This window comes from Pelecanus crispus, chromosome 1, assembly GCF_030463565.1.
Source record: "Pelecanus crispus isolate bPelCri1 chromosome 1, bPelCri1.pri, whole genome shotgun sequence".
Taxonomy (NCBI): Eukaryota; Metazoa; Chordata; class Aves; order Pelecaniformes; family Pelecanidae; genus Pelecanus; species Pelecanus crispus.
In genome coordinates, this window is record NC_134643.1 from 204137910 (window position 1) to 204163166 (window position 25257).

Below are 25257 nucleotides of genomic sequence, written 5' to 3' on the forward strand. Positions count from 1 at the left end.
TTCACACCGGAGCCCTGGAGCTGGGACACAACGACAGGAGAAGATGTTCTTTGCTGGCTGCACAGGGACCCACATCATTGCCTGCACGTGCTGACCTAGCTCCGTCCAGGGCTTGGCCAATTCACCCTCTTCTTATGCTAGGTTTTCCCAAAAGCAAACTCCGTTTGAACCTTAAAAGAGCTTGCTCTGGTTTATGCGCTCCGGTTTGGTGAGATTTTGTTTGAAAGCAAATCATCTTAATTTAAGGCATGACTCTGCAGTCCCTGCTAGACCTGCTCACCTCGTACTGCGCAGGTTACAGCGCAGGGATGAGCTGCTTCTCAGCTGCTTGCAACGTGGGTGGTTTTAAAGGCAATCTCAGAAGACAGCATGAGGATAAAGCACCGCTGCTAGCCATGCTATTTACCCCATGGGGAGAGGGAATCACCTGAGCAGGGGAGTGAAAACACACATCTCCATCCCATCATGATTTATCAACAGCTGGTAAAAAGGATGGTAAAAAAGGACTTCTGAGTAAATTGGGGACCTAGATATCATTTTTCCCCTAATCTCAGAAACAGGGGTGTGTTGTGTTTCAGAGCACCAACAGGTCTGGATCTGCAGACCAAGGAAGGGAGGGGGGAAGCAATTTCTTCTCTCCTAGCACAACTAAAGTAGCGCAGGTCCCTGCAGCATAGGATGTAAAAGGAGCTTCAAACTCTGCTCTCGAGATCTCCCAGCAGGCAGCTAGCCCAGGCTCCGTGGGTCTGGCCATCAGCCACAGTAGCCAAGAAACCGTCTTTGAGAAGCCTGTGTTCATACTGTGGTTTTCCCATCATGACGTACCCTAAAAGAGCAGATTAACCCAGGCTAGACATAATCATTAGGAAACAGATGGCCACAGTACGGGAAAGCAGCTCGTGTACTGATGGAGTGAGGCGTATCCGGCTCATGGGAGCACCTTGAAGAGAACAGAGGCTTCAAGATTTACAAGGGAGGTCAGGACAACTTGTGCTTAGAAAATCCTAGGGATGTGTCAGTAACATTACACAGTCTCTCAAGGGGATCAGTCACACAAATGTATAATGGGGATGATTTTCTTTGAGTCATTTTCACCATTACTCCGGTTTCTCATCGGTTTTAAGCTGACCTCTGCATGCACAGCATGTCATGACTTCTGGGTGCCACAGCATGAACCGGAAGGAAAGTTAACAAGGTGTTACAAGCTATTTAACTTATTTAATTACATGAAGTTATTGAGCTATATATAGTAGAAAGCTCATAAAACAGCAGGATCTGCCATGGATTATACTGCTCATCATCTCACGTAATGCTGGAAATTAATCCAAAATTTCCTTGCAGAAGGACAGTCTTTCAGAGAAGACAGACAACTGGACATCCATACCTACACGGGAGAGGGCAGGCATTCAGCCACCAACCTTTCAAGTCTGGGTGAGGGAATGAGGGCTCAGCGGCTTTAGAAAGGCACCTGGACTGTGGTGCCAGGGGTGCAGACATAGGATGCACCCCGGTTCTCAGGGGGGAAATGTAGCCCTGTGATGCAGCACCAGGAGCCTTCCTTGGAGGTGTCTGGGTCACCCCATTACTTATGGGGTGCCTGGGGCAGGGCACCCCTCGTGCAGCTGGGTCAGAGCAGGGAGGATGGGTCAGGGTTTACAAGCCAACTGAAACACCAGTGGCTCGTAGAGAAACAGCGCTAACGTCCAGCTGAGCTTTTGCTTATTCTTCCCATGCCAAATTCCTAACTAGAATTTGGGAATATTTGTATTTTCCTGCTTCCTACAGGGTAAATTAGAATGTGTCTTCAACAGAATATAAAACTCATTACTTTGATGGAAATCAAGAACTCTGTAAATACAAATGCAAAACCTGCCTTTATATGTGTGTAAAAGAATCCAGCAGAGCTCACAGAAGCACACATGTGATGCAAAGTCTGATTTTGTCAGAGTTTTATTTCCATCCTAATGACACATCACCGTTCCTACCACAAATGCTACAGGAGATCTTCAAAATCTGTTAACCTATGCAAGCAAATAGAAATAAAATGGCTTTGTGCATTCCTCAAATGATGCCAGCGTCCATGGCCATTTGACCCTGATTAAAGCAAGGAGTCCTCACAGTAGTGTGGAATAGCATATGGATGTTGCTAATAATATGCCTCAGAGCTGGTTGTTTATATGAATTGCAAATGGCTGGCATTTTTAGCAAAGGGTTTTAACCCCTCAGAGGCTGTCAATGTCTCTGGTTCATCTTTCCTCCTACAACAGTCAGTGTGTGTTCAGGTTAGCGAGGCTGTACGGGATGTTGCTGTGTGCAGATTTATTCCTGACCCAGCTGTGTTGCAGCTATTTCATGTTAATGCTCCTCACGAGTTCATCTCTGCCACACATGAAATATCAAGCAGCTTTCAGGCACTCACTTCTGCAGAAGAACATGCATGGACTTATCACTTAGTTATTGCCCTCGTTAATGTTAATAGCCCATAAAGGTTCTCCACCTTCCATTCTCCCCATTAATCAGCAGTGATACTTGGCCTATTAAAAATTGGGAGGGAGAAGAGAGGAAGTCAAAAAGTAAAATGGCCTCTGGGACAATAAAACAACACTGGTACCATCCCCAGAGTCCAGCAGTGACGCACAACTCACAGAAGTGGTAAAAACACTGAAGACTCAGATTTAACAATGTTGTGCTTGGTTGATTGCCTTGCATGTGTCCCAAATATGTCTCTGCCTCCTCTCCGTGGCTTCCACCAAGCTATTTTCTTTTTCTCACCTCTTCCTTCTGTGATTCCCCCCATATACCCAGTTGCTCCACTTTGCTGTATTTTCTCCTCCCTATCTGCCCCTACTCACTTCCCTCCCACAGCCTCTCTCTGCCACACCACAGACTGTGCCCAGAGCAGGTCGGTGGCTGTCCCGCCAGCTGACAGCTCAGATAAATCAGGATCGGAGCCAGCACTTCATACGTCTTGTTAGATTGGCAAAGACTCATGCATAGAATCATAGAATGCTTCATCTTGGCCAGTGACCCACATTTTGCCCACAGGCTGCGACCAACAGGCCATGGAAGGTTGGCATGGATGGAGTGAAGCCAATCTGCAAAGCAGATTTTCAAAATGTTGGCAATCATGCAAGTTTGGTAACATATATTCTTGCAAACACACAAGTCATAATCCTTAGCGTTTATGCAAATATTTGCACCTTCTTGGACTAGCAGAGGGTGATGTGCTCATGCTGGAGGTTCAGAAGAACATCATATCCTCATGAAGTATTTCCCTTTCACTACTTCCCCTTTCAACTGCGAGGTTATGAGGACTGGTGTGACGTGTGACCTCCTCGAGATGAGGGGTGGCCACAGGCACATCTGGCAGGTGGCCATGGTACAGCTTCCTCACCAGGCACTGCAACCTCTGGGCAGGAGTTCCCTCCTCACTGCCAAGGCTTTGCACTGCTGCACACATGGCAGCCTGGGCAAAAACACCAGGTTGTGGGCCAGCATCACAAGGAATAACTCCCAGACCAGTGCAGCAGCAACAGTGGTTGTGGAAGGACCAGAAACATCTAAAACCTCTGTCGCTTCTGGGGAGTGAGTACAGGTCTGTGGTTATGTGATGCTGTGTAATGGGGTGACGTGGGAAGATACTGGCATTGATCCTGCCCAAACTAGTTGAGGTGCCAGGAGCAGAAGCGCTGCATTAGCACCATGTTCTAATATTTCCTGCCTGAAGGAAAACATGACCAGAAGCAAGATATTTGCTTGGTCCCAGTTCTCCCAAGCTATTTCCTCAGATCAACAGTCAGAGCCCAGAGGAAACTTATTCTTCAGGACACCCAATCTGTTCTGGTTGCTACCAACAATTTGTATCCTGAAGGCTTTTAAGAACTACCTATGATATCATTCATTAATATAACCCTGCTCCAGCAGTCCCTCTCCATCCAAGACACTGCCATTAATCTAGAAAACTACTACTGGAAAATATCAGCACAATCAACCCAAGAGAAAAATATCCACTCAGCTGGTACACAGAAGATAATGAAGTTTCTCCCCAAGGTCGGCCATCACAATAATGTTAGAAGAGTTACATTTTGTTCAGGTGAATGTCACATTAACATCTTGATGGAAGCCCACAGAACATAGATAACTTCTTTTAAATAAAGTAGAGATGAGTAATCCTTAATGTAAAAATGCAGAAAGCAAAGAAAAAGGTGTCTCTTTCTTTAATTTAAAGACAGATATTCTCTACCAGACTCTCCAGATTCATGGGGATTTTTTTTTTTTTTGAGGATGGAAGGACAGAAAAATGCCCTTGATTCATGTGTAGGATATACAGCTGCTATGACTCCTACTTTGTTCTTTCACATTCCTATTTACTTCTCCTTTAAACCAAAAGACCTAAATGCAAATACAGGCAGTTCATTCTGTAACGTTAAGTAATGATGGCAAACCAGTGTCTAGAGACACGTTGTACAATCAATCGGAAAAGTTAGTTATGAAAAACCCACTGAGTCCATCCAGTCTTTCCCCTCCAGATGGAGGGTTTTGTCCTCTGCAACAATGATCTAATATTACATTTGTCACTATTGACTTTCTGCGCCGAGTCAATTCTGCAGGGATGTATGCTCGTAAGCTTAGGCATGAAATTTTATCAGTCAGGAAACTATGCAGTGAAATACTTTATCCATAACAACTTTGCTTGTCTTAAGAATAAAAAGAAATGTGCTCACTGCCCCGTAGAAAGCATGTTTATCAGCAGTGCCTTGTCCTGCTGCTGATGGGAAGCAGCACACAGAGCATGAGGGCTGGCCATAGCCTGCCAACGAAAGAGGATGGGAAAGACAAGGGACATGGCAATCGCACCATGCTGTTACATGCTCAGGCTGAGCTGTTCTGTTCAGCCAGGGGAATGGTCTCCTCCATCTTACTCCTGTTAAGCTACATCATTAGCTTAATAAAAGGAGAATGGGTTGGACTCAGGACGAGGGATTATTTTAGGATCTTACTCTCATAACTGTACCCTCAAAATTCCTGTGAAGTTGCCAACTCACCTGCAAACGTCTGAATTGCTTCACCTGACTGGACATGCTTGGATGCTGGCCCTGCGCTGCCTTGGCATGCCCGATGGGGACCAACAGGCATCACCAATGTAGTCTCTTCCCACTTCTCTTGGGATAAAACCAATCCCTTCTGGAAGTGCATGTTCTTCTTCACTGGCTTTAGAAATTCATTGGCGCGACTAGCTTAGACTTAGGCAATGGCCTTAGACTCTGAGTTGGGTGAGGTGACTCCCCATGTGGTGGTTTTTTGTTCCTAGCAGCATGCTTTTCTACGGTCTTTCTGCCCTGCATTGGTGCCCTCAGGAACAGGTCGGGCTAAGCAACTTGATGTCCGTCACACGCCCAAGCCCTGTAAGAAGCTGTACCCCACCATGCTTGCTCCCGTAGGTGCTAGGGTCTCCATAAAACGTGACTGTTGGCAATTTCTCCAGTGGTGTAAATCAGGATTGGGAATTCCACCATATTTGAACCATGATGATCACACACTTCACCAGATTCATCTCACTTATCTTTGAGAGACACTCACCAGGCTCCCTATTTGCAGCGAAAGGAAGAGAAATTGTGATTTTTTTCAGTAGTGTGATTAATTTTCTCCCAAGACAGACATCTGAAGGTGATCAGGCAAGTTGTCTATTTCTCCCCACTGACTACGAAAGAAGCCTAGAGCTACACTGAGGATATCTACACTGAGGACATTGGCATTTAGCGGTGTATAAACCATAAAACACATGGATATGTAACATGTGTTATACTGAAGAAATTCACAACAATTTTCTTTAGTTAATAATTCTTAATAAAATACATGAAAGCTGGAGTTTTGTCAAATCTAGCCTTAAATTCTAGGCCTTTGGCTCATTTTACTTTAAAATGCATTTCTTAGTACATTCATGGAAAAATAATGGCACAGCAAGTGATCAGTAGCATCTGTGACTAATTGCAAACAATCACAACATGAAATTATATTTTCAAGTCTTTAATTAGCTGGAGAATGAGTCCCTTGATTATTTCTAGTATTCTACTGTACTGCCTGACCTAGCAGACAGAAGCCACTGTTTTCTTTCAAGGTCATTATAACATTTGTTCCTCTACTGATCCCACATACTGCAAAGCAAGCTCTCTGATTTTCAGCCTATTACAAGTTAAAACTGGCTTAAGAAAGCCCTCTCAGCCGCCCAAAGAAAGTGGAAAATTGTATACAATACAGTAACATATCCTCATACGCACTGCAGATTTGGCCGCAGAGCTTTTATTGGACTGTTACCTTTTGCTTCTTGCTGCAAGTCTTGAATCTACCTGCTATGAGCAAGGTATTAGTCACAATTACTGAACAGTACAGACAGTATAATAGTGGCATGCTGTAGCTGGGAAATGTTTCATTGTGCATCTTGTCCCAACTGGTAATTCACCTAAAGCAGTGGCTGCAGATACAGAAATGCTTAAGAAGCAAAGTGAACCTGTGGCTTCAGACTGAGGTAGGGGCTGGGCTGCTGATGGCTGTGTCCACCTGCCTTGTCCCGGTTATACCACTGCAGGAGAGTTAGCCTGGGGGTCATCCTGCAACACACCAGATCTTTGGACCTGTACTGAACATGACTAAGAAAAAGTGGGCAAAGTTGGATTAATTTCAACGTCCATCTTGAGAGCAACAGACCTGTCATCGTGTCTGGCAGGTAGTGTTACCATAGCCCTGGTCACCTCAGGAAGTTGCCCTGGTGATGGCCAGCAGCAGCAAAGACCACATCTGTGTCAGGGCAAGTCCCCCAGAAGACTCAGGCCGGTGTCTGAAGGGATGCAGAACAAGCTTTCATCTCAGCTCCAGCTGGAGCTGCATCATCTCAAAACCAGCTCAGCAGTGTCTTTCACTGAGATCTATTTCCCAGACTAGGGGAGAGAGTGCTAGACATCGCTGTGCTATTTCTAAGCTGGGAGATTAGAAATGTTTCCAGTCTGCCAGGTTTTAGCGATCCCTCCATTATAATCTGGCCCCTACCCAAGCAAACCTGGCATATGCCAATCCACCCACGCACTATGGTTTCCATAGCAAGGATGGGGGCACAGAGGCAGGCTGGAATTGTGGAGCACTTTTTCCCCTCGAGAAACAGAGGACTTGGGGAGTAGGATGGCATTCCCCATGGTCCATGTGGGCCTTGGTCCTGGTGTCCAGCAGACATCTTGTCCCACAGATCCCTTGTGCATGGCTATAAACTGTGATGAACTTGGGTGACATCAGCTGACAAGGACAACCCATCCACATCCTGGAGAAGAACAGGTCAAGTCACGTCCTGCAGACAGGAGCCCACCAGCGCTGAGCAGAGCCAAAGAATCTCCAGTGCCACACCAGAGGAAGCCTCTTTGCCTCTTGCACTGCAAAAGCAACGTCAGAAAATGATGCTCAGGACATGTGCCACCTTCTGCAGCCAAGTGCATTAGCACCTGAGCGAAGGACAAGCACAGAGATCCTGAATTCGAAGAGAAAGGCCTGATAAGCCATTTCAGGAGTACATCCCTCCTCACCAGACCTAACCATGATGTGTTCACTTGTGTGGCTGGTATTTTTCCACCCTTTTTTAATTTAAATTGTTCTACTTTACAGGATGCGTGGCCTTGGTCCATTATACCATATGGCTGGTATATATATATATATATATATATATATATATATATATATATTTAGCTGTTTGCTAAATGTATTAGGAGGCTCATTGTGTTTGCTCATGCTTCCAGCGAGGATAAAGAGCTAAAAAAGAAATGTATTCCGCTCAGCCTCTGACACGTGTGGACAGTAGATGTTTCACAGCAACAGGGTATAAGCTATTTTCAGATTATAAATCAGATGTCCATGGTCTGCTATTAAAACCCCAAGTGTTATTAATGTACTACTATTAGATGTTATTAGTACACATAGTAAAACATTTTTCATTATTAAGCACTAAGTAAGGGCTTGTATTAATTATCTGCAATATCATTGTAATCTGTGCAGGCTTTTCTGGCATAATGGACTTTTCAGCTCTTCCCTGTGCAGCAGAACCCAAAAAGCCGTGTTTCCCTTGGATGTCTGTCCTCTGTCACCTACAGTCAAATAAGTCCAGCTCTCTCTCAGGGCATCTATCACTCACACCATCACAACATCCTTGGTCCTGCCCAGAATGCATCCCCACAGTGCGGCAAGCTTCTCCTTGTGCCCCAAGCCCCAAATCACACTGCTGTTGGCACCTTTCCCTATACCTCCCTCCCTTCATCTCCCTTCTCCTTGGCTGCTCAGACGTGCTGGGATGGCTCTGCCCAGCAAGGGGGAGTGTACTGGTGTGCACAACACGATAGCTTTTGAATCTATTGGTTAGTTACAGCTCAGTTTGACTGCAGGTCAAGTCACCCAGGTTTCCTCAGACGTGATACCTGAAAATCCCAGGGAGGTGAAATTTGAAGGCGACAGACATGGCATAGAACATCTGGATGCCTCGCAGATAAGGTGCGTGGCACACACATTGCCTGGCCTGCACAGGCAGCCCGCTCCAACATCAGATGTGGCAAGTCTTGAAATGCTGGACTTCCATGCAAAGGTTAATAGCACATGAAGAAGGACTGAGAGGTGCAGGCTATGCCTGACACTACCCTAACCCAGGAGGACACGCCACATTCACGGCGAGTTTAACACCACTTCACCGATCAGTGCAAAGTCCTTGTACAGGAGCCCTCACACAGGAACCCAGGGATGTCTGGTCATCTGCAGACCATGAAGTCCACCACCTCCTTCATTGTTCAGGGCTCAGCAGACTTAACAGCACCAAGAAAGAGCATCAGATCTGCTCCTGCTATATTAGCTCAGCCTTAACTAACAGAATAATTATCTGCTTATATTTCAAGGCTAAAGGAAAACATCTGAAACAAGGCTTTGTGCAAGTCAGTGTCGCATCCATATTTGCATTAAGATATGCAAAAGGCTATGGACATAGCATTGCAAAGGAAAGGAAACAGCGCTGTGGATCCCCCACATCCAAGCAGTAGTCCTGGGCCCAAAGCAGTGCATAAACCTTCTACAAAAGTCAGGAGCCATTGGCAATAATCGCAAGGGGTCAGATTCAAAACACAAAGATTTCAGGAATTTGATGCTTTTTTTTTTTTAATCAGTCTTTTCTTTAGAGATTTTTCAGAAGTCAGCAACCTGCCTTAGGCAGTACGCAGCATCTTGTGCTCCACAAGCAGCCTGGGGCCAGTGCCCCATAGGTCTGCATTTCACACATTTCCCTGGGTGGCACCAGGGACATGCAAGGATGTAATAGCACAGGATCAGAGCTGCTTTTGGTACCCCAGCAAGGTACCATGTCTGAGCCATGTCCACCCATTTTGCAGCCAGCTTCTCTGATGAATCACATCCAGTGCAGCACCTGGTTTAACTTTGTGTTTATTTTATGGATGCTCTTTCCTGGCAATTACTCCCCATTTCCATGCATCTCTGCAGAAAACTCTTGGCTCCCGCTGGGACATCCCCCAGGCGTCCTGGGGGAAATCAGAATGCTTCTAATGAGCCTGATGCATAATTTCCTATCAGATTTACGCTGGAAGTAAAAGGAGTGGATCAGCCAACATTTCAAACTGAGAGAGGAGATGGAGACTCTGATCCGGAGATACGGAGGCAAACCTGGAGCACACATCAGTGCTGAAGGTTGGAAAGTCTCAGTGGCATCTAGCTCCAGAAAGCAAATATTTTCATCACAAAAGCAGCTCATTGCCTTTTTTTAATCCATTAATGCTCTTTAATTTCCCAGGTGACCTTGGGCAAGATGGTGCATTAGCATTACTGTTAAAATGGAAATGATACCATTCCCCCTTTGCTGCTGTTTTACCCCATGAGCCCTGTGGGTATGGTGAGATGCCACAACACCTGCCACAGGGACAATCCTTGTCTCAAATTGCTCCTTTAAGCATTCTTGTAGCACAGTTATCACAGAATCAGTATTTACCATCTAAACCCACAAGCAGTGCATTTTCCATGTATTAGTGTCACTGCAAGACAGTGATTTATTACCTCAGTGAGGAGATGCTTTCTCTGGGGGGGAAGCTCATTTAACCCTCATCCAAGCCCTGCCAGTCGCCCGTGGTGGGGATGAGGAGGAGAGTGGTTGTCTGCAGCATCACGGCACCTGGGTTTCATATGGTGCCTGGCCGTGCTCTCCTGCAGCATGGGGAGAACAAGCCCAGGGCATCCTGAGAGCTCAGCCTCTCAGCATATGAGCTGAATCTAAGCCAAATACAGAGGAGCTTTGAAACACTGCCTGGTTTTAAAAGGATAATTTTAATAGGAGGGTTTCACCGCAGTTGAGCATGGCACATGTTGGGTGGCACTCTTGGCATGACTTCAGCACATGGCACATTCAACCTGCTGCTGAGGGACCACTGTTTGTGTCATGGGTCTGATGGCACTTGATCTGAGGAAAATCAAGTGATATATTCCCCTTCACAATTTCCTGTGTGGGTTCAGTTTTTGGAGAACGTAAAGGCCAAGGCAAGAGCTGGGACAGTGTCCTCATTCTCCCAGTAAAGCCCTGTGGTCTTTCTGATGAGGCAGTAGGCGCACGTGAATTTGTTATTTTCGATACAATTTTCATGTATATTTTAAATAATTGGTATTTTGTTGCTTTTCCTTTTGGGGGCATTTGGTCTTGTGGCTACATGGTGCCTTCTCTTCTGAGAGGGAGCGAGAGGAGCAGGCTGGGTTTGGGTATGAACAGGAGGTATGAATTGTGAAAGTCTTCCCAGGTGCCAGGTTCCCCTGCCCAAACTCTCTTTTCCTCTTTGCACATCTAGGGGCAGAACATTACTTTTGGGGGTGCAGGGTGCGGGGCACATCAGTATCTCATTTGTTTCCCTGGCAAACATAGGAAGGAGTCACATTTTCTAATGTCAAGAGCATGAAAATGTTCTCAGCCTTCCCTTGAAAGGAGCTAGGATAAGAGGTGAATCAGAGACCTACTGAGAAAAGCTCTCCATGTGTTTTATCAAATTTAATGACTCATTCTTATAAGCCAATAGTGAAATAATAACTTTTTTTTTTTTTTTTCACCAGGCAGATTCTAAAGATACTAAAAGACAAGCCTGAAAATATCTGCAACCTAGAATATGAAATAGGGACAACTGGCAGCCCTGACTATAGCTAGCTGGCAACCCATCCAAGATGTTTGCCTTCTAATAATAGAAAGCTGAAAGAGGCATATGGAGAAATTGAGCTCAAAGACTTTTATTTCCTACGTATAAATACACTAAGTCACAGATGTCTCTGCAGCCTCAATCTGCCAAGACCAAACGTAAGGAACAGACCCAAAAGGAAAGACACCAAATAATGTGGAATAGCAAGCTCTCCATATTGAAGGGTTTGTTCCCTTTCCAACAGATGGGTGTTTAAAAAGCTCCACCAACCAATCTGAAGTAAACTGATTGATCTATAAAAAAGCCAGGTTTTCTTTACATCATCTTTTTCCATTAAACCAGGGTGTTGGTGCCTGTACTACTAAGAGAAGCTGGATGTTGCCAGGAGCATGTGTCTCATCACCTCCCAGAGTCCTGAGAACACTGTCAGCTCTACCAGAAACCTCTCTAAAAGGTCTGAAGCATTGTGAAAATAACTGCTGGATAGGTAAAATATGTTTTTACATGTGCCTGGTGACACTCAGATCAGATCCTTGCCCTGTTAACAGAAACTTTGAGTTCTAAAGGATGAAAATGTGATTTTCTTGCATATCCCATAAACAGAAATAGTTAAAATTCGTGGCATTTGCAGTCTCCAGAACTGCAAGCAGCACTTTTACACACCAGACCAGCTGGTAACCTGTAAGTCTTACGAGATAATGCCTGTGATTGATACTCAAAAAAATCTGCAAGGGGAGCCTGTAAGTCCCAGGAGAGCAATAGACTGTCTACAGCTTTTACAAGTTCTGCTGTAGCAGGAAGCTGAGATTGCAATTGCCAGGAGAGAAATATTTATGGGTCATGAACCCTCAGGCTGTGCCAGGAGAGCCTTCAGCTATTGTCAGGAGCATATATAAACTCCGCTTTTATGTTACTCAGTTGTCCACCCATGGGCAAATTGAATTCATGCCAGTGCTGCCAATATCTGCTGAATGGGTTGTAATTTTTTTTGTGTCATTTCTTTATGATGCATTGGGCAGAGTATGACGGATTTATTATTAAAGTCGTATGGGAGGCAAAAAGGTTTTGCTCACTTTTTCTAGGGAAATCAAAGCCTTGTACAATCTGGAAAGCTCCGTGAACAAGTGGGAAAATGAAGGGACCAGGAAAGTGAAAGGTGGTCAGACTAAGTAAGGAAGCATTTTTTACCAAACTAATTCTTTTTTAACTTCTTTGGAATTTGTACTTGCAGGGTGAAGTGGGGGGCTCTCTCTTTTCTCTAAGTATTTAGGATTGCACCCTTTCCATTGCTGGGAAGCAAAGAAGCTGCCCAATGTCCATTATTTCATTGGTTGGTGGTTCCCTGCAATCAATAGAAAAGCTTTGATATTCCCAGTAATTTCAAGGAGACAAATTAAATTTTAAGAGTACTTTCTAAAAGAAGACAGAAAAACAGACTTCATACATAAGGTTTTAAAAATATCTTGTTCCCTTCTGTAAATCTTCCAGTAATTTATGAAGCCTTTTGAGATCATTTATATTACATTGCAATAAAAATGGAAGCTATTATGACAGCAGGTGTCATTTGGTGCAAAGGAACATATATAATCACCCATGAAACACCTTCCTGCTGAAAGAAGTCAGTCCTCAATTAAAGAGCGAGGCTAATGTCATCGCTGAGTGTATTTATAAGGCAGCAACCACCACCACAAGTAATGGCACAATTCAAATCAATTTCCAGAGGGCCTTGAACAGACCTCTTTCAAATTGTAAGAATGTATTTATTAATAAATGAATCATGGTGCAGCAGTAATGTAGCTGTGAGAAGAGCTTGGCCGTTTTTTTCCAGCTATATCTGTTTCTTTAATAAAAGATATTACCTCTTGCTCCAAACTTCTGCCTTTCTGAAACCATTCCTAGAACCTATACATACTATTTTTAACTAAGGAGCTGCAAACATCACGTAAACCTCCCCCCAGGATTTTTGCTGTTTTTCGCAGGCACTGTAATTTGGCATCCATTCTGCCTGCTAAAATGCCAGGATAAAAATCAAGTCTGCTTTGTCCAGAGCCCCAGCCTGACATGCATAAAACATTGTTTTCACTCCAGCAGCAACCTCTGCAAATCTTTGCTTACCCCAGTGCCTGAGTCTTCTACAAAGCCATCTGTTAGTGCTGCAAAAAGGTGGGGATCCTGACGCTGCTGCAGGAGGGATTGGAACCTGAATGCCATTAAGTGCCAATGTCACAATGTCCCTGTGCTACAGCTGTTCCCACTGACAGAAAAATAAAAAAAAAACCCAGCAAAAAGCAGTGCAGCCTCATAGGGAAGGTGCTATCATCAAGCAGCTACCAAGGAGACAGCAGATGAAGCTGCCCCCACTCGATGCGCACAGGCACGTGCATCCCTGCTGCCCCTTTGGGCCACGGGTGGGCTGCATGGCAGCATCAGCAGAGTGAGACGGGGAGGGGACCGTGGGGCTCCCGGCACTTTTCCTTTCCCTGTCACACAGGGAGCATGCGTGCCGCTGATGAGGAGCCCCCTGCGTGGTCCGTGGGGAGGCAGGTCACGGGAGAGGCAAGAGAGACGGCACTTTCCAGTTGGCTTGCTGATGCGGAATCTGGGTCTCCCAAAGGAGTTAAAAATGCTTTTGTCTATGCCTTTGGGTGATCCAGCTACAGCATATGTTTTCAATTCTACCCAATTAGCCACTGGAATTAGCATTATGAAATGTGAAACGCCAATTATTATCATGTATTTTAAAAAGGGCTTATGCCAAACAGCAAGGGCCCTCCGTTCTTGTCCTAGGAAGTGTTTTAAGCACCATCTCCTGTTCCTGCCACTTGCCTTATCCCTCAGCGACTGGGCTTTCCCACACGCTCCCTCTCCTTGTCCGTGGCAGCTCAGGCAGGAGATGCCCCAGCCGCTCCCCTCCCTTTCCAGGAGCTGCTTTTCACGATGCCCATTACAGCTCTCTCTGAGCAGCCCCCTGCTTCCCTCACAGGCAGGGATCATCCCCTTGCAAATGTCAGTGCTGGGTCTTATTCCCATCGAATCCACATGCAAAATCTGCTATGTCTCCTCCAATGAGAACAGAGTTGCTTTAAGCATTGTAGAAAACCCTCTCTTTGTAGCCATAATTTCGTGAGCAAGTGTGAGAGTGGGGATGGTTTTCATCCGCCTGTTCAGTGCCTCACCTTGATGCAAAGCCTGTGCTCGCCAGGTCTCCCTCTGTACTGCATGAGGGAGCATTGCTGCCTTCCCGAGGAGACCCACCGGAATCTGCAAAGGCCCCAAAAATATGCTCAACTTTCTGAGCACGAGAAGCGTGTCCGCAGCCAGATGCAGAGCTTCTGCGCCAGTGGGGCTCACCCCGCGCACACAAACCCCCCGGGTTGCACCCTTCCATGGCACAGCAGCGTGGGATGTCAGCGAGGGGGACAGCACAGCATGAACCATGGGGACAACATTCAGACAGTCTCACATAGTGTGAAAAACTGGCAATCCTGAAAAGCACACACATTAGCAACCCACCCCTCTCTCCAGCCAAGGTTCTTTTAAATATATAGATATATGTAGCGTTGTATATGTATGCAAATTTTTGTGGCAAGAAAATAAAGTGTTTTCAAATTCTACACCCTCTGCTGTGGAAATAATTTCTTTTTCCTTCTCTTTCTCAGTACTGGAAGTGAGAAAATACAGCCCACCTCATGAGCGAGAGCTGAGCAAGCCAGATCTCCTTTGCTTCAGACCTGCCACTCACACATAATTTAAGCTGCAAGTTTCCAAACCAGGGATACAAAAGTGCTGTTTCCACCCACCACATCAACCTGCTGTGCAGAAAATCACATGCAAAAAATTCACTTCAGGTCTGTTAAGTGCATGGCCAAACCTCAAGGTGCAAAAATAATCTGATTTTCCCTTATTCCAGACTCCCCCAGCAGAAAAAACCCCATGAATCTGTATCAGTAATCATGAGGGTTTGCAGAGGCAAAACCTGAAGGTAGAGCAGAAGTGAGAAGTCTCTTGCCTGTAGGCAGGGACAGGCAGCATGGTGAGCAGGAGCCAAGGAAATCCCCAGTGGGGAGCTGGGAGATGTGATCCTATAGCAGAGCCAGATTGGCATTGAAAACTAATTTGCACTGAGTGAATGCATCGGAAACAACCAGGAAAGATGGGGAAGGGCTCTGGGATTGAGGATGTGCCAAGGAGCCCTTTGCAGAGAGGCCCCGGTCTGGGATGGAGGTGGCAGGGAGCAGGGGGATGGAGATGGCAGAGGGATCTGCAGCCCTGGGAGGAGGCGGCTGCAGTCCCGTGTCACACCATGATGTCCCAAATTATTTACCACATGGAAATCTGTGTGAGCCCCAAAAGGCTTATTATTAGGGCAGATGCTAGATTAATATTAGCAGGAGAAACTGGAAAGCTCCGCAAGGAGGTAAAATCCACAGTACATGCGAAATCACCAAGACATTAAATAGAAACCCAACTATTGTTATAAGGAAATCCCCATAAATATTCCTAAATTAGATCCTTGGTGTGAAGTTGAAGGGCAGGTGCTTCTCAGATAGTGCTGCTGAACACCCCGAACTTACATGACAGCAGTTAGTGCTGGGAGGTTTTGTGCTTCAGCTTGCCACCAAATGTTGCAAAGGTAGCTACTGACTGAACATGGACAGGTAACATGTGATTCCAGTGACTGGTAGAAGTAATGCAAAAAAAAGGGCTTTCAGGGGCACATCTCATAACATGCAAAGAAAACCACATGCAGGTGAAGGGGCAGCACTAGAAACTTCACTAATGCAAAAGCCCGTATTTATCAGTGATTTTAATTGCATCATCTATTTAGGTATCTCTTGGTATTTGCTTTAAAATACATTTTCTCCAGTAATGTAACAGATAATAATGAAAATCACAGGTACTGTCAATTCATTCTGCTCCTTTTCCCCCAGCTGGGCTTCATTAGGGCTATTGCTTGAACAGCATAGTGAATAAACATAATAAACCTGTTTAACTTGACAGATAATGCATAAATAAAAAAGTGCCACCCCCTCCAAATACACACCTGACTTTCTTCCAAACTGTGGAATAATTTAGGTAGGATGGGACTTGTGGAGGTCCTCTGGACCACCCCCTGCTCAAGCCTGGACTCAAGCACTTCAGCAGTTTTCTGACTTTTCATCCTGAGAGGAGGGAGAGCCCTCTTATACTTACACCCCCAAACCCTACAGGGGTGACATTTAAGACAGGTATCAGTCCTCAGCATTCTCCCTGCTGTCTGACTTAGGCAAAACCAATGGTTTCTAGTGCTCAGGCATTCCCAGAAACTGTACAGGGAGGCAAGGGGTGGTTCATCACATGGACCATTTCCTATGGTCCTAAGCTATCCAGAAAATGGGCAGAAATTTCCCAATGATCTTCGGTGTGGTGCATATGAAAGTAGTTGGCAAAGGATAATAAAATGGAAGATGCACACTGATGTAGACAAACAGAAAGTAATGCACATGGGAAAAAAGAATGCTTCTGTTGCAGATGGAGTGATAAACTCTGAACTAGCTGTTCAGGAAAGATATCTTGGAGTGAGAGTTCTGTGAAAACATCAGCTCAGTGCTCAGGAGAGGTCAAACAGGAAGTTAGAAATGGAATTGGGAAAGGCACAGCAAAGGGCATCATGCTGGCTGCCAGCATACCATGCATGGTGCAGCTCTCCATTTCAGAAACGAAGGGGAACTGAGAAAGATACAAAAAGAGGGGACAAGGATGGCCAAAGGCTTCTGTGCAAAGAATGACTGAGCAGACTAGGACCCTTCAGTGTGGAGAAGACATTGCTGAGAAAGCAGATGAGTGAGCTCCTCAAAATCATGAAAGATGTGGGGACTTCAATAGGCAATTAAGTTCATTGCCTCGCTGATGTAGGAACCACAAAACATCTAGTAAATTTGTCAGGTGGCAGATTCAGTGGGGAGAGGTTTCTTCATGCAATGCATGATAAGCTGTGGAGCTCCACGCTGCAGGACACTGCAGGTGGTGAGTTTTTGCATAGCTCCAAGGAAGACCAGACAAAGACAAAGAGACATTTTTTTCAACGAGTAATAAATAAAAATTAATAAATACAAAGGCACTGTCCCTGGCTCAAGAAGTCAGTGCAGGTCTGTCCTCTTTCTTTTATCTACTTTGCCACTCAAAAGGCCTATGAATGCTATAGTTATATGCTCAGGGTGATGTCTCAGAGCTGTAGGTTCCAAGACACATCCGGAAACGATGCCTTGCTTGCACCTAGTTCCACACTATCAGCCCTCCGACAGATAAGCTAAAGCTTCAGGCTGGGACAAAGCTGATGGGTGCAAATTAACCCATTCCAGCTTCTCCAAAGTCTTCTGAAGATGCAGAGTGCCCAGAGGAGCACCTGACACCATGTTGCTCTGACTATTTTCAGTCCATGCTAGGAGCACTCAAGCAAGATTTACCGTATCCTTGAACCACAACCTCAGCTGTGCTGGTTACACCAGCTCTGTGAAGCGACCTGGCTGAACAAAACATTTGTAAAGGCAGAATTTCTTTGTGTCAAAAGATACAATCAGTTGTCTTAAAATGGATCATTTAATGGGTAATTCCAAGGCACAGAGACACAAAATAAACCAACCAGCTCAGTCTGGAGGGAGGAAGCCTCTGCGGAAGGCTGAGATTGCTCCCTGTGCAGGAACCTCTTTAAATTCCCTGCTGCCAAGGGACGTGCGATGGGGAAGGGAACAGCCCCTGGTATTACAATCCTTCACTCTTTTTTGGTCTGCACTGATTAATTTTCCACACTGCTTACTAGATCCGCCATGCCCAAGAACATGTCTGCCTGTTTTGTTACTCAAAGCCTGAGTCAGAGAAAAAGAAAAACTCTTTTATTGAACTGCCTGCTATGGCTTTAATTGAGAAATGTAACACCCCGAGATGAGTTATTGGCCCAACTGTCACCCACGAAATGTGTGCTATGGGTGACAGACTGAGAATGTATTTGAGCGTGCATAGTACATTTGTACAGCTTTCGCAATGCCCAGAGCCTGATGTTTGCAGGTCCTCCACCTTCCTATCCACCTGTGATACAGACTCCCCTTGACTGCCGGCTTCCTGCAGCCTGCAGAATGCCACAAAAACTCAGTTCGACACAGTTTTAATTTACATCTCTGCAGCTTAATTTTTTTAACGATGTAATTTATGGGTTTGAGAGCACTGGTGCTGTGAATACGAAGCAAACCTTTGAGACAGCTGACAGAGTTCATGGTGTAGCTGCAGTAACACCGTGTCAATCACTCCAGCTCTGAGCATGGTAGGCTGTGGTGGCACTACTAGATTTCAAATAAAGTTCACTCATGGGGGAACTGGGTAATTTCTCTGCATAGAGCTGTCTATTTCAGACACCTGAAAGAGAAAATGGAACTGAATATCGTTCATTATGTTTAACCTCATCTGATTTTTAAAAGAAGAAATTTGGTTTGAAATGGTCCATGGCTTTAATGTTCTCCCCTGTGGAGGCCTGGGTGTTTCAGTTGCCTGAGGCTGGGACAGAAGGGTGTGCCATTTGCTTTCCAGTCCTCAATTTCAATTGCATTTCTGAAGGATGAAATGCAATTAGAAACGTCTCTGTAGGAAGATGGGTCCACAGCTGTGAACATCCCTGTGTCAGGCTGCATATTACAGGTCCTACAAGAATTTCCCTTCATTTGCTGCCCACCAAAAGAAAGGCTGTGCACGGAGAGTGAGGCTCACTCTCTGCTTCCCTTATGTACTCGTTGTACCAGCAGAGAGACTCGTGAGCATCACCAAAACAGCGCCAGGCAGAGCTCTACGAGCTCTGGTTTAACAGCTTTAATCCCTGGGCACTTCGCCGCGAATTACAGTTTCATCACTGCTGTGCAATGAGGGTAAGAAGACAGGTCATGCCTCTCTATTTGGCATGCTACCTTTCAATTAGTACACCACTGACAATTAGCCCAGGATTGCCAAGATCCACTCATCAAATTCCCACTATGGACGTATCAGGCTGTGCAAGCTCATGGCACCTCAAGAAAAAGCCCAGCTTCTCCAAGCTGCTTCCACATTGCCTTCAGTGCACCACCAGCCATCGGGCTGCAAGCGCTGGCTGCAGTTTTGCCCCGTTGTGAGGATATTCGGGCATATTCAAGGCCTCTGTAAGCCTCACTGAAGGCTGTAAGCAGTATGCACCGGGGCACGGAAACTCCCCAGGCACAGAGGGGCTTAGGGGTCCCCCTGAACTGCATCCACAGGCCAAGCTGCAACTGTTATTTGTACAGGTAGTCAGAAAATGCAGTAAAAGGATTCTTGCAGAATCACAAACGGCCATCAGAGCTCATCAGGGGATCCAGGAAGTCGGGAAAGGGGGGTTACAGTCCCCATAACTGCACAGCTCCAGCTCCTTTGCTCAGGCCTTTCTTTCAGCGACCTTTTAACGCAGAGTTAACCCCATCTTACTTCATGTGCCTGACATCTGCTACAGGATGAGCTGAGCTGCACCTTCAAAGCTCCGCTTCTCTGTTGGGACCCGGGAATGACCAGTTCACATGTCAGCTTTTACTCGGCGGACATCTACCTGGTGCAAATCCACCCTCTTCCCCCAGCCTGGGCCTCTCCTGATTGCTCCCCTGCTTAAAAGTCAGAGACCCGATACACCATTGCCTGTAGGCAGGGGTAGAGAGGCACATCTCTCCTGAACATCTCCTAACTCCTGCTGCATCTTATGTGTGCTATCTGCTACTGCCTTACTCTGATTTATCTGCATGAGTTCAGGACTCATGGAACTCACAAAACCTTCAAAGGGGAAGAAAATACCCCCCAAACCAGGCTGATCTACTCCCCAGCTAAAATCCTTTTTCCCTCCCACCACAATTATAGGAGCTAGGTACATGACAGATGAACACAGGCCATCTTGCCTCACTCCAGCAAGCTCTGTAAAAGTCCTTTGCTGAGCTAAGCCAATGCCCTGTCTGGGAAAGCTGGATTTCCCCCTAAGAATCTGGTTCCTGGCATAATGTTAAGTGTTTGGGATTTCTCTGAAAGGCTTTGGTTTACTATATATACTGCATTTGTAATGGCCTGCCATGAGAATTGTGTCTGATATCAGATATATCTCAAATATCTGGCTATGTAATATATTTTGCAAAGATGTAATTAATTGCACCTTCCAGGGCAGGGAACCTAAGCAGCTATTTTAAACTCTGATTTATATTAAAGCGAGTAAAGTTAATCGCCTGTCCATAAGAAATGAAAAAGAAATATGTACTTTGGAAGATCGCCACAGGTCTCCAATCAATATAAATTTAATGTGCTTCTATGTATCTCAGAGTAAAATTGCATTTCAGTGCTTTATTCAGTATTCTAGGAATTCCTTGACAACACACTGCTAGGAAATCAGGTCACTCACAAATGCCCACTGAAGGCATGGGAAGGCCAAGTTCAATGGCATCAAAAGGATACACATCACCATCCAATGACAAAGGGATGAATTTTTTCTTGGGTTTATAAAAAATAAGGTAATATGGAAAATTAACATAATGTGTTTATTTACATGTTTCTTTATTGAGTAATAATTAATATTATAACCTTTATAACCCAGCTATTTGCAGAAAAAATATATACTGTTTTCTAATTCTCTACCATTCCTCACAGCACTGAGACTTTCTGCAGGAATAAGAAAAAAACCACTCAGTGGAGGTTGAACTGGAAGATCAGGCCAAATTTAAGTGTTTTACAAATCTTTTGGGGGACGTGGTGGTGAATCTTCTGCCACTTTCACTTTCAATCACAGAAAACTGTTACCTCTGATTTTGCATGGTTACACAAGAACAGCCAATTGCTCAAGAGCTGAACTTGTCAAAACCTTTTTTGCCTTGGAAGTCTCATGAGTTTTGGCTTCTGACAAGATTTTTACTACCCCTTGGGTTTAGCTGAACTGAAAATGTTCTTAGAAAAGGAGATTGCCTGATATCTCTGCAATTATGGGCTCAGCTGGAGCCAGAACATTCAGAGGGAGGCTGAACTGAATTAAGAGAGCAGAGGCTTTTGATTTGGATCAAAATGTATTTAACTCAATTATTTGTCACTTTTGAGGCAAAAAAAAAAAATATTGTATTATAATACAGTTTTGCTATTTGGGAAGCTAGACACGCTTGGACAGTAATAGACTGCATCATAAAACTTCCATGACAATGGCACAGAACATGCGGCAGCCAACAGGGAGGTCACCTGGGCTTGCCCCAGTGTTTTCAGTGAACTTGGCTTCTCTATGCCATTCGGACACTCAAGCTGTGAAAGTCTGCTCGGCTCTACTTACTAAATTCTGCCCTTGAATGAGAGCACACAAAATAGAGCAGCCAAAGGCCAGGAAATATTCTGGGACTTGAACCCTGCTTTCCATTCCTGGGGAAGTGTTTTCCCTGCGCTCTGTTTCAGTGCCTCCTTTGTGGAATATAAATCTTGTTTCTTAACAAGTGAGTAAGTCCCAGATATATGAATCCCATCTAACGGGACATGGCACATCCATGCAGGTGTCCACCTCCTCTCACCACTGAGATGAGGCAGGTACACAGCCTGGCACAGCTCTTGTAAGAATTAAGCCCACTGAAGATCATGATAATATCTAATTGAGTCATGGAGATAGATGAACGTGCTCAGCATCACACAAGCTGTTTGTACAAAATGATCACTTTTCATAAAGCAATTTCATAAAGGTGAGTTTGATTATAACAGAGGGAACAAGTTGTTCCTGATTCTGAATTATGTTTCCCCAGTTCAGCCTTCTGAGATTGCACAGGTGAAACCAGAAGGGGAAAAACTATCCAGCTGAAACCAAATATCTCCATTACCCAATGAACAACCTCTGATTATAGCACTGGTGTCCATAATTAATTAGAATCCATTGACCTAGTCCATTTCGATATTTCTAATTTTATCATTTGGCAATTAATCTACTTTTGGTGACATAGTGCTTACTGTAAAAAGAAACTACTGTCTGCTCTCAAGCCTCGTTAGACAGAGAAGGACCTGAAAAATAGGTGAGAAGAGGTGCATTGTACATGTATTTTTTAGTAGCTGAGAACACTGCAAGGGAGAGCAGGTGTGCAACATGGGTAAATCTTCCCGGTCACCTGAAATGTCTGGTTTTATGTTAATTTATTTGAATATGTCTGTAAATCAATGACACTCTTAATCTCAGGAAGGTTTTTGCATATCATGAATTGTTACTTAGGTTCTGTTTTGCACATTACCTATCACAGGGTCCTAGATCCATTTATGGGTTTCTGAAGAAGAAATGTTATACCAGTAGAAATAACAGTAATTATTATTATTATTGGCAGAATGAAGGGATAGCACTGAAAGCATGAAAAGCAGTGTAGCAAAAACCTGTTCATCCACCACAATAGTCTCTCAGAGACGAGATTGTCCCTAGAAAATTGTTTCATCATCCCTTCCGAAAAAGTGCGTATAAGTCCATTCAGTTTATTTGGCCCTATCCCCACTACAGTAGGGTGAACCTGATTGTTTGTCCTGCACAATTGTCCATGGGATTTCATCTGAACAGAATTCAAGTGGGGAGGTGTTTGCCTCCACACATATGAGTGGGAGTGCTCTCAATCTCCTTGACTCATTCATCATCGTTCCCTGATGAGCTGTGATGTTGATGAGCCCCTGACAACACCTCCTTCACGTCTCACTGAGCCACAGGAGTGGCAGCAGGACTTACTGGAAGTTCAGAGAACTAAGGTACTCTGAAGTTATCACGGCAGATTTCTAACCTTACACTTTCTTTGCCTCTCCCTGTGCCTGTACCAGCAATTTCGGCTATCTCAAAGCATAAAAGGTCTAAAATCATTGCTTACTCCAGTATCTTTTCTATTACAGCACACCACCTAATTGATGAAGTATCTGAAGGTTCAGAGGCAAAAGCAGTAGCACTTCTGGCTAACATAAACCTCTTCTGTAATGCCCAAGGTTTTCTCACTTGTTAAAGTGGCTGCGGAACAGATTTGCTTATCAGTTTTTAAACAATCTCTCTTCTTAGTGTTTGCTCTCCGTAAGAGCAGTTTTCTTTCCAAATTTTCATAAGCTTTTCACAAGCTTCAAATTTTCACGGGCTTGCCCAAGATCAGTGTTGTAGTTGCTGAGAGCACAGACAGTGTCAGTACTTGATAAACAGGTCTTGCTTACTACCCACTCAACGTAGCCTGGAGAAGATGGTAAAGATGCGGTCTAGCCAAGACTGGGCAATACCCACTCCACCCCACTTTGCAATCCCAGCTCAGCCATGCCAGACCAACACATCCCTGACAGACATGTGGACCTCAATGCCAGCACTGGGATTTGTGCACAGGAAGCAAACCTCTTCGATGACTGCCCTGTAACTGGAATTCAGGCACAGAAGGGTTTTGAGCTCACTCACCATCGCTCAATGGTAAACTCAGTGCCTTGACCTAGAGAGAGAGGTAAAGGGCAAGCTTTGAAGGACTGGCTTTCTTCCTGCCAGGAACATTTCCCTGTAGGCAGTTTTCTTGTAGCCATCCTGTTTTAGAGACTGAAAGAAATTATCAGGAGGATTTCCAAGCTGACCTGAGTTCCAGAGGATGATCTTCAACCTGTTTAATTTTCAAGTGTCAGAGAAGCCAAAATGTCCTGCTGTATTCTCACGTCTATGAACCATGGCCAGCCATAAAAACCTTGAGAAGCAAAGCCTCTCATTTTCAGCTTGACAGTTCTTTTGTTACAATATATTCTAAATATACCTTTGAACTGGCAGGTTTACTAAGATTGTCACCTTTTTCTTTTTCTTCTTTTACTGTTCATCTTGGATTCCTTTTCTATAGAAGCTATTTAGCTTTGCAGTGAGAAATACAATGAAGAATGCTTCAATGACAGCAAGATGCAGCACTAGGTGCAACGTTATATTCTGAGTAAATGACACCATTCAAAGGGCAGAGCAGAGCATGAATAGCATTGATTTCCAGAACAGCTATTTCAGTACTTAGCAAAGTTTGATCAGGCTGCTCTCCTTTACTGGCTGATTTGTTAAGAGGCTGTGTCCCACCCTGGCAGGCAGCAATAAGGCCTGGGCTATATGTAACTTCATCACCTCCTGTGTGGGTGCCAGCATTCATTATGCCTGGGCTCGCCAGCCCAGCCTCATGGAAATCACAACATCATCTCACACTACCACTGTGGGCTAAGGTAGAAGCTTCCAAACTGCACTTTGCTCTCTACAAGGGCTTACGAAGCAGGCTTTTATCATCACAGCACTCTGTGACCTACTCCAAGGGTATCTGAAATCACCTGGTGTCCAAGGATGAAGGCCTGACTGGTGGCTGGGACCCTCCAAGGCTGAAGCTGTGCAGGAGGAGACTCTTCAGAGCCAGTCCAAGCCAATGGGATGCTCTTTCAAAACTTCAAAAACAAGAGCAGGAGCATCACTTCCAGATAACAGTTGATCTTGGATTTCATCTACCTCAAGACGAGGTGAACTACAGCTCAGAAGCGCTGTCTTCTTTGTTTTAACTGTAAGTGGAGCCTAGAGCACCAGCTCATCTGTAAAAAATTACATCTACAAGTTTGAACAGGCAAATCCGTCTCCAAGCAACTAGTTGTGCTATGCCCACCCATACAAATAGCTGTACTAAAACCAAAAGGTTTGCAGCTATAACCCATAAATTTATATCACTTTTCAGAGTAAGATATATGAAATTGAAGTAACCACATTTTGTGGATGATTTGAAAAGAGAAAAGGACCTATTGTTTGTTCAATTCTACTACCGTATAAAATCTATTTTTTATGGATTTTTGAAGCATTTTCTATTTAATGTCTTGCTTCACTAAACCAAAATATTTTAAATCTTTTTCTGGTTTTGAAAGTTTTATGAAAACAACTTTCAACCATTTTACAAGCACAAGTGTGTGAATAAGCTGTTTTCTCATTAGAATGTCCTTCATCCACCTGAATAACTCAATATTGGCAGCATTTCAGAGCACAAATCTTGGCAGAGAAATAGCCTGGCTATATATCCAAAACTAGCACTGAGCACACTTT